Genomic DNA, 10225 nt, shown 5'->3' with positions numbered 1-10225 from the left:
GGGGAGGAGCAGGGCCCTGGGTGGGGGTAGGGAGTAGGGGTGGGGGAAGGGCAAAAACAGGGCCCTGGCTGGGGTGGGACTCTGGAGGGGCAACGGTCAATAAGCTTTAGCTGAAGGGAGGGGAGAGGTGCTGCTGTGTTTAGGCTTCACTCTCCTTTCTAATCCCCCCTTCCCCCGCCCCCACGTTTTTTGAGTTAGGTAAGTGGTGCTGCCCTACAGCCCTCTCTCCCCCCGGCCGCCTTGGCTGGGCGGCTGGTATGAGCTCCCCTTCCTGTTTCAATGTACTTTAATCACTGGTTACAATAATGTTCCAAAGAGACACACACTGAACCCACAAAACAGTATCATGCTGAATAGCACCTGAATGTAATGTTACCCTTTTATCATGTGGGATCCCTCTGGTGTAACATCAGGTCCCAAGCTGAAGGTACCATCTCACCATGGCACAGTGATTCTTGAACACTGTGCTGTCATGATGTAACAGGATGATAGTATTTGAGTGCGGTGTCGGTTTGCCATGATCTCATCACTAAGGTGGCATGTTAATGTAATGATGCTTTGACATTGCTGTATGGCAGCATGTTTCAACATGATAATGCTTTCATGCAGTGATACTCAGACTGAGGCTCATGAATCACAAGTGGCTCTTGTTGTTCCTCCTGTAGCTCTTTGCAGCACATGATACTAAAACACTGTGATTTGATTATTAACCAATCGGGATGCTTTTACTATGTTATTAACCAGTTGTAGTTGATAAAATAATAATAGTTGGACAGTCATTTTGCTGTGAGAATAATATATATAAACTAAATATTTCCCCTCTCTTACTGTTTAAATATGAATATTTAGTACTATAGTAAATGAAACAATGAATTCACACTACCGTGACTCTTTTGGGTAATGTTGATCGCTAATTTCACTCCTGAAACACTGAGGTCTGAGTGTCACTGCTTTCATACAACATGACCACATCACACAATATCTTTGATGAGATGTGGTGATGTTTTAACAGGGCAAGTTACATCTCAGCCTGTATTAATGCAACATAAATCATACTGTAAAGTGGCATGTTGATCTAACACAGTGACTGTTTAATGCAATACATTGTTGTGCAGTCTGGTGTCACTTAATCCAGTAATGTTGCATTATATGATAATGAGATGATGTTTCAGAGCACTGGGATGAAGTTTTTATGAAATGTTGTAGCATTATAATGTTCTGATACATTGTAGTGGCATTTTGATGCAACACGCTACACTACATCATACTAATATTAGAACATTTTGATGCAGCATTGTCACATATGGTGATAGGATGCCATCATATTGCATTGCAATACTCCAAAATAAGTTTCCACTGTAAACATTTTGTTGTCATACTTTGATCCAGTAGAGAAACTCACAGAATGTGAAGTGTGGGGGCAAACAACAGAGAAAGAGCCTGAGTTAGACAGTTCCTCATGATTTTGGATCTTTATTAAGTAGTCCAGGAACAAATAAAAACTAAAAAGTCTATTACTACACAAAATAACAATCTTTATTATAAATCAAGGACAACATTTAGCTGAAAGATACTCTATGCCACATAGTGATAAACTGATGATAAAGGGAAACCTGTGTTATTTTCCAATCCTTTGTGACATAAAGCCAGATTTTTATCTCACTTACATTGATGTAAATCCAGAGTTACTCCATTGATTTAATGTGAGTTAATTCAGAATAACACCATTGTATCTTGAGATCAGAATCTGACCCATGCTGTCTTGATAGAAATATAGATTCATATATTATAAAGCTAAAAGGGACATTGTGACCATCTAGTCTGACTCCCTGCATAACACAGGCCATAGGACTTCCTTGAATTAATTCCTGTTTGAACTAGAGCATTTATTTTATAAAACAAAACAAAAAAATCCAAGTTTGATTTAAAAATTTCCAGTAATGGAGAATCCATTACAATCTTTGATAAATTGTTCCAATGGTTACTTACCCTCACTGTAAAAAATTGTGCTTTATTTCTAGTCTCAATTTGTGAAGCTTAAACTTTCATCTATTGGATAATGTTATACCTTTGTCTGCTAGATTAAAAATCCCTCTATTATAAAATTTCTGCTCCCCATATAGGAGGATATAGCCTGTGATGAAGCCATCCCTTAACCTTTTCTTTGTTAAACTAAACAGATTGAGCTTCTTGAGTCTTTCACTATAATGGCATGTTTTCCAATCCTTTGAGTATTCTCGTGGGTCTTCACTGAATCCTCTCCAATTTATTAACATCTGTCTTCAATTGTGGACATCCCAACTGAACACAGCCTCATATGCCCTTATGTTAACTTCAACTCCATCAAAAACAAAGTAGTGATTGGCAGTGATTTTAAGTAATTCCACAATTTATTTTTATTAATTTATTTGAACTGGTAATTCCAAGTATCTTGAAGCACCAGCAGTCTCCATGGAGGTGCTTTCCACAGGAGGAAAAAAAAACAAACCAAATTTGATGTTAGTAATAACATTAGGGATAATTTAGGAATTTAGGGATAATGTGACATAATGTTTCCCTTTTAATTATTCCTTTCCCCTGCCTTCCTATCAGACAGGTGCATTATCACATTTCCTTCCCCCCGCACTCCAGATTTTATGGAAGGATAAGGATTAAAAGGGAACATGAGTACCAAAAGTTGCAAATGTTTGAAAATACATTTTTTAATGTAATCATTGTCTTAGGCTATGTCTACACTAGAGAGTTTATAGTGGCGCAGGTGTACTGATTCAGCTGTGCCGCTATAAGATCTCTTGTGTAGCTGCTCTATGCCGACGGGAGAGAGCTCTCTTGTCGACATGATTAATCTACCCTCAATGAGTGGTAGATGAGTAGCTATATTGGTGGGAGAAGCTCTCCCGCAGACATAGCGCTGTGCACACAAGTGCTTATGATGGCATAATTTATGTCAGTCATCATGGGGGTGGAATATTCACACCCCTGAGTGACATAGGTTTAGCCAACATAAGTGGTAGTGTGGACATAGCTTTAGACTCAATAGATAGGGAGAGCTTTCAGGGAACCAAGGGCCTCATCTAAAGCTAATTAAGTCAATGGAACAGCTCATATTGACTTCAGGGGCTTTGGATCAGGCCCTAAAGGGGAGAGGAAAGAAAATTAATTCATACCGTCACTATCTTCCTCTAGCACAGGGATTGGCATGCGACCCACAGTAAGCACTGTAGCGGGCCGGGCCAGTTTCGATCGCGGCTCCCACTGGCTGTGTTTCGCCGCTCCAGGCCAATTGGAGCTGCGGGAAGCAGCGCGGGCCGAGGGATGTGCTGGCCGCCGCTTCACGCCATCCCCATTGGCCTGGAGTGACGAACCACGGCCAGTGGGAGCGGCGAACCACGGCCAGTGGGAGCCATGATCGGCTGACCCTGCGGACGCAGCAGGTAAACAAACTGGCCCGGCCTGCCAGGGTGCATGCCTGGCCCGCCAGGGTACTTACCATGGTGGGCTGTGTGAGAAAGGTTGCTGATCCCTGCTCTAGCACTTGAGGAAGATATCCTACAAAACCTGCAATCCTGAGACCAGAAGATGCAGCTTTTGTCTCCAAATTTGATTGCCTGCATGGATCCAGCAGGCCAGTCCCTTAATTCAGTAGTTATTAAACAATAAAATATCTGAAAATATGGTTTGACTTTTATTGTTAGTTCCATAAGTCCCGGCTGTGTTTGGCGTTCAGCAGATTTAACCAATATATTTTTTCCTAGAGCAAAAATGGAAAATTATGAGGATAAGAAGTTCTTCACTTATCACACACAGCATGCTGTATTTCGGGGTGTGATTGGTGAACTTAGAGGTAAGTCTGAGTGATATATTTTGGCAGCCTGCAAAAAATAAGGGACCAGATTCAGGCAGACACTGCTTCCCAGAAATCGCTGCCCAGCTTCAGGTGGGAAGTTTTCTCTGCTATTCTGCCCCCTACAACACGTTTGGAAGGCCACTTCACAGACCCTCAGAGACAGTAGCAGTAGAGATGTGTTCTGGGGTGGGGCTAGTGGTCAGTAGGTGTGGGGTCTGTGTGTTTATGTGTAAACATCACATGATCTGAAAATAGTCCTGGCAAAAAGATCTGTTGCTGGCATGAGGCTTCTGCTCTCCAGAATATAGGTGTACATCAATGCTACGTGGGCCCGTCTTGGGGACTGCTTCACATAGTTTTTGAATTTGGCCTTCTAAATTGTGAAATGAGTTTCACTATGGTGTATTAAACAGGACAATAATGTTTGGTTGGTTTGTGGTGGAAGGTAGTAAATTAATTTAGGGCTTGATCCTAAGGTCATTGAAATCAATGATAAAACTCCCATTGACTGTAGTGGTGCAAGATCAGGACTTTATGCAGGAAAGTTCAGCTGAGAAACAGCATGTGGTTTTCAATGGGAAACCAATCTTAATCTAATTTTCCAGCTGGGTCTGAGACACAAAACGTTTAGGAACTTAATTCTGCTCCGACTGACGCAAATAGCAGAACTCCAATTAACTTCAAAAGGGGTAGGATGTAACCCTAGTTTTAAGATTACATAGTGAGTCTCTTCCAAGTTAGAGGTGATGTCCCAGGTACTGTCCCACTGCTCTGCATGCAGTCTTCCTTTGGTTGTTTTGTGTCACGTTATGTTTTTCTTTCTGGCATTCTGCAACTTTATAATGCATTTATTTTTGTATGACTGGATCCTTTAAACACATCACTCTGACCCCTCATTCACTGGGCAATAGGGTTCAGAGTTTGCAGGACTGAGTTCTTACTTACTTACTGAAACTTGAAATTGGATGATATGTCTTTGGAACAATCTTCCCTTGGTGTACAATACCAAGGATATAAATCATGACTACAACTTGATATTTGCAGATGGCTGTTACCAGGTTTGACATAGCAGACTCATTTGATATGGAGGAAATGCAATGCATTGTTCATATGTTTAAGCTGAAAATCCAAAGTACTGAGACACAACTCTATGTAAAATTCCTAGAGTCTTGATTCTCCATTGCAGTATGTAGTTATTTACAACTGTGCAAAGGGAGGGCAAAGTGGATGTATAACTCTATCATCAATGCAAGCGAATAAAGAAGTGTTTTGTTTGCTCCAGTAGATGGCACTATGTTCCTCTTGGGCTAAGTTTACCTATAGGTTCAATGCCAAAAAGGAACTGAGATTTTTCACTCTCTCTCATTACGGCATACCTATTTCATTTTAGAGCTAAATTTATATCCATCCCTATAAACCTGATGTTGCGACACTTTTTAAAATATTGTAAATTGTTTACATTAAAATGCAGAATTGCAGAAATATTACACTACTATTTACCACTTATATGGCACTTTATATTTTCAAATTATTCTCACAGATAAGTAAGTATTATTATTCCTATTTTACGGGTGGGGAAACTGAGGTACAGAATTTAAGGCACACAGTAATTCAGCTTCACAACCAGCATTAGAATTCAAGAGATTCTTATGCATACTAACAACAGGGAGTCCGGTGGCACCTTAAAGACCAACAGATTTATTTGGCCATAAGCTTTTGTGGGTAAAAGACCACTTCTGAAGAAGTGGTGGAGTCCGGTGGCACCTTAAATAAATCTGTTAGTCTTTAAGGTGCCACTGGACTCCTTGTTTTTGTGGTTACAGACTAACATGGCTACCCCCGATACTTGTGCACACTAACATTACTGTTAATATTAACATATTAATTAATATATTAACATTCGCTTTACACCCTTAAATGTCACTGAAAAACACATTTAAAAAAACCAGGCAAATTAAAGGCTTAACTAGCTAATTGCTGTTTCCCAAACAATGGAAAAATGTGCCTATTAAAATTGGATCTGCTATTATGGCTAAAGGAGTACTGAGGCACATGTTTTCACTGATGTTTCTATGTGATTGTTTTAAGTTAGATGACTGACGTGAAAAACAGTTGTAGCCAAGTTGAAAAGCCTGCAAACATATAATGAAGGATTAACCGAAAGGGAAGTGGGTGAGGCTACTACATCCTGTGTTTATTATATCTCCTTTGTGCTCATTGCACCAATTCCTGAAGGCCATCTTGTAGTTTCTTTTAATAGGGCCTGATCTTGCAAACCATCACTCAGCAAAGGCAAGGCTGGGCAGTCTCAGTGAAGTCAGGATCCTATGTCTGAAAAGTGTTTTGAAGTTAAAAAATGCTAAGAAAAGGTAAAATGGAATTATTCCATATTTCCGTAACAATACAATGTAAAGCATAGGAATTAGAGATTGAACAGATCTTTTAGATAAGCCTTACTGTTTCTCTGCCAGTGCGGGACTCTACTTACAGAACATTTTCCAGTGTTTTGTACAGTCTTATTTTTAAATATGACAAGCATAGGGATTTCCTTTACTCCCCTGGGGAGACAATTCCACAGCCTAAATAGCTTTTGCTGATGGGAAGTTCCTCCCAATTTCCCAAGGTTCAGTTTCATCCCACTACTCCTAGTTACGCATTCCTCTATGACCCAAATTGATTCTGCAATAAAATAAAGTCAGTTGTGCCTTTGGATTTCATTTCTCTCTGCTGTCCACTTGCAAGCTTCCTTCACTTTCCTGGCTGGCTGCTGGCACTCTAGGAGAGACATGCTGTTTTGTTTAAATCCTCCACATTCTTTGCTGTGCCATATCCCCATTGGCCGGATGGGGCCATCCTTCCTGCTGTGGCTGCTGATGTCAGACACACACTCAGACCCGAGCTGAGGCTGCTGCTGCAGAGACGACTCAGTTCTGCTAGCTACAACTCACACACACAGAGCTGTGCTGGGGGAAACCCAAGCCCCAGGAAGGATCAAAGGTGTGTGTGGGGGGAAATATCAGGCAGCAGATCCAGTCTCTCCCCCACAGTGCAGAACTGGTGCGTGCATAATAGCAGCTGTAATACAGAGAGGAAGAGGGAGCCTTGTTTATCAGCCTGTAAAGGAAACGTTATAAAGCCTTTGTCTTGGAAGTAAGCATCTCATCCTTGCTGCTGCCACTGCTCCAATGTGCTGCTGCTGGTGACATTAATATTTTAGGCTGGTTGTGGGTTTTTTTGGTTTCTCCAGGCATGTCTTGATATAGCTGAAAAGGAACTGTTGTTTTAATACATTTCCAGCGGATGTCTTTGACTTTAAAGATCGCATTTGATGTTTGAGACGTCTTTGTGTGTATGTATGTGTGAAATTCACATGATCTCAGTTTGAAGGAGGAAGAACTGGAAGAAAGGAGCAGTTGTATTGGTTTTTCTTCTTGCTGGGTCATCCCTCCTGGATGATAGTGTTGGGGTCTTTTGAACACATTGTCAAGTACACACTCGACCAGGGGCTTGATTCATTTTTTGTGGTTTTGTTTTTGCCGTGATCAGAGTGCAGAAATAACCACTCTTCTCCAGCTTTGCTGGTTTGCAGCAGAAATATGCTCTTGAAGGAGTACCGGATCTGTATGCCTTTGACAGTTGAAGAGGTAGGTGCATTCATTAATAATGCTTATAGTGCATTAACTTATTTGTCCTCCCCTTTCCCCCCGAATGATGGCTCAAAGGGAGGTTAGAAAAACATTAGTTATTTTGTGTTTATTTTACTGTCATTTTTCTTTGTACAATGAACTCTTTCCTGTTGTGATTGGTGTAGCGAAGCATATTTCCATTGCAAAATAAGGAAATCTTATGTAAGTGAAAGTAAGTGTAGTGAATTCACTGTCATCGAGGTATTAGCTGTAAAAATTTAGAAATCAAACTTTTTGAAAGTGTTGATGTATGTTGAGATCTAGAATCTGATAAAGCATTTGTCCAATAAACCCAACTTCTAAATACATGAAAACCTTCCTTCTTTAGACTTAAAAATCTCCCTTACATCATTGTTAATAAAAATGGCCTTAAACTTCACGATTGTAGTGTGTAGATCTCTGATAAAATTATTAATCAATACGCTTTTAGTATTGAAAAAGGTATTTTAAAGTCACATTGCTTTCTATCAATCAGACTGAAACTCTCTGGCTCGTGGACATTGTGTTTTTTATTTGCCTGCAAAATATCATGCACATTTATGGCAAGGTATACGTATCAAAATATGTGTATGTAATAGATTTTTTATACATACATATATAGATATATAGTGAGTGTGTGTTTGTAAGTGTAAGAAATAGCTAGACAGCTAGAGGTCTGCTAATGCATACATATGTGAGTATATTGGTGATGGAGCTTTGTGTTGCACAATGCCACACACAAATAAAAGTATTAGATGCTGCTTTATTAGTTCTTTATGTTGCTGAGGTGGACACTAAAAGAAGAGAGGAGATACTGTTTTGAAAGTCTGACAGATATCAATCCCTTGTCTAACAGCCCCAGACATTTGACGATGCCTCTTCAGGTCAGTCAAAATCTGAATGTGCATAACATATTTCTTTTGCAAACAACCACACTCAGAAAAGTTTCTTTTTTCTACTTTTGCTTTCGTCAGTGTGGCAGACCATTTGGTTTCTAAGACCTTTCTGGGCCACAGGAGGGCGCTTTGAATACATTTCTTTTCCTGCAGGCTTTCATTCCTCCATCCCCCTCTCTCCTTGGTGCAGAAATGTATATAAAGGCAATGGGAATACTAATATTATAGTGATTTTATTGCAGTGAATTTGTATCACATAGTTTAAATGTAGCACTGCATTGTCCTTACATTTCTGGAAATCTACTAGACTTCAATGATGTGTAATGTTTGTGCTTTTGGTATTTATGCAGTAAAATGTACAGACAATAGCACATTTGTAGCTAGTCCTGCATTTCTTGCACTCTACAAACTCCCATGGCAGTCAAAGAGAGCTTGGGGTAGTCTAGGAATGTAGGATTTAGCCCTTAAAGATAATACCTCTTTGGTATCGGAATGCAATATTTGATTATTAAATATTATTACATACAAAGCGTTCCCAAAAGGTATTGTAAGCATTCCATGTTAAAATATAAAAGATGGTCACAAAATACATTTACTTTACAGATCAAAGTGTCCATTATGTTATTTGTTTAAATGATTACTTTCAGATTAATATTTTGCTATCCATTATGGATAACCTTTTCCCCCCAGCGTATACTACGGAGGAGTCCCTGTTATCATGTCAGTAAGCACACACATCTGTATACAGTCACTTGGGGATACTCCTATAGATCTACAGAATTGGCAAATTAAAGTAATATTTTTAAACTAATGAATTTCAGATTTGGTTTTGTCATAGGGGTCCAGTCCTGCGCCCGTAGAAGTCAATGGCTAAACTGACTTCTGTGGGACCAGGATCATCAGAAAGCCATATGTATATGTTCCAAGGTAATAATTCTCCTGTTCTCACATATTTGTGTCAGCTGCAACAATTGTTTCAAAGAAGAAATTGATAGAATAAGCTGTCATGTTGTACTGTAGCTCTTAACTTGTCCAATCTATTATTTTATTGGAAGAAGCAGTTTGTCAAAGCCAAACTTCTTTGAACTCAAGCTGACCTCAAACTATCACAGTGAATGAATAGCAGTTAGTTATGTGTTCAAAAAGGAAACAAGTTCCTTTTCCTTTTAAAAATTAATGTTACATAGCATTGTAGGCTGGAGAGAAAATCAAAACCCCTGATAAAGTTTGTACAGCACATAGCACAAAGGGCTCCTGGTCCATAACTAAGGCTCCTTGGCACTATGGTAATACAAATAAATAATATAAAAAAATAAGGACGGGTCACATTCTGTACAGGGAGACTCAGGTGAGCAAGATTAGGTTGAAAATCTTTTGTCCTCTATGATATGCACCGAATTATTTAGGATGCTCACTCTTGCTGCAGATTATTCTCTGGTGTTAAGTCATCCATTATTTCATCTGATAACCACAGCTGAGAGATGTCAGTGACAGAGAAGGGAGATGGGTATGATCTATAGTATTTCACTTGTTAATTACACAATGAATTAGAGCAGTGGTTCCCGGACTTGTTCCACAGCTTGTGCAGGGAAAGCCCCTGGCGGGCCGGTTTGTTTACCTGCCTCATCCGCCGGTTCGGCCGATCGCAGCTCCCAGTGGCCGCAGTTCGCTGCTCCAGGCAAATGGGAGTTGCTGGAAGCGGCGCGGGCTGAGGGACGTACTGGGCACCACATTACTGACAGCATGTCTACTTCCAAAGTGATGCATTGTGGATAGGGGCACTCATGAGAGCTAAGAAACATTTTGGAACTAGATTC

The 10225-nt window shown here is 40.0% G+C and overlaps 1 protein-coding gene across 1 annotated transcript in view; it reads left to right on the top strand.

Moving 5' to 3' along the window:
• The window catches only part of PITPNC1 (phosphatidylinositol transfer protein cytoplasmic 1), a 188357-nt gene that overhangs the window by 428 nt on the left and 177704 nt on the right, over positions 1-10225 (top strand). The window lies entirely within an intron of this gene.

This window comes from Chrysemys picta, chromosome 12 (assembly GCF_011386835.1).
Source record: "Chrysemys picta bellii isolate R12L10 chromosome 12, ASM1138683v2, whole genome shotgun sequence".
Classification (NCBI taxonomy): domain Eukaryota; kingdom Metazoa; phylum Chordata; order Testudines; family Emydidae; genus Chrysemys; species Chrysemys picta.
The sequence above is the reverse complement of the archived record's forward strand: the minus strand, read 5'-3'. Positions and strand labels throughout refer to the sequence as shown.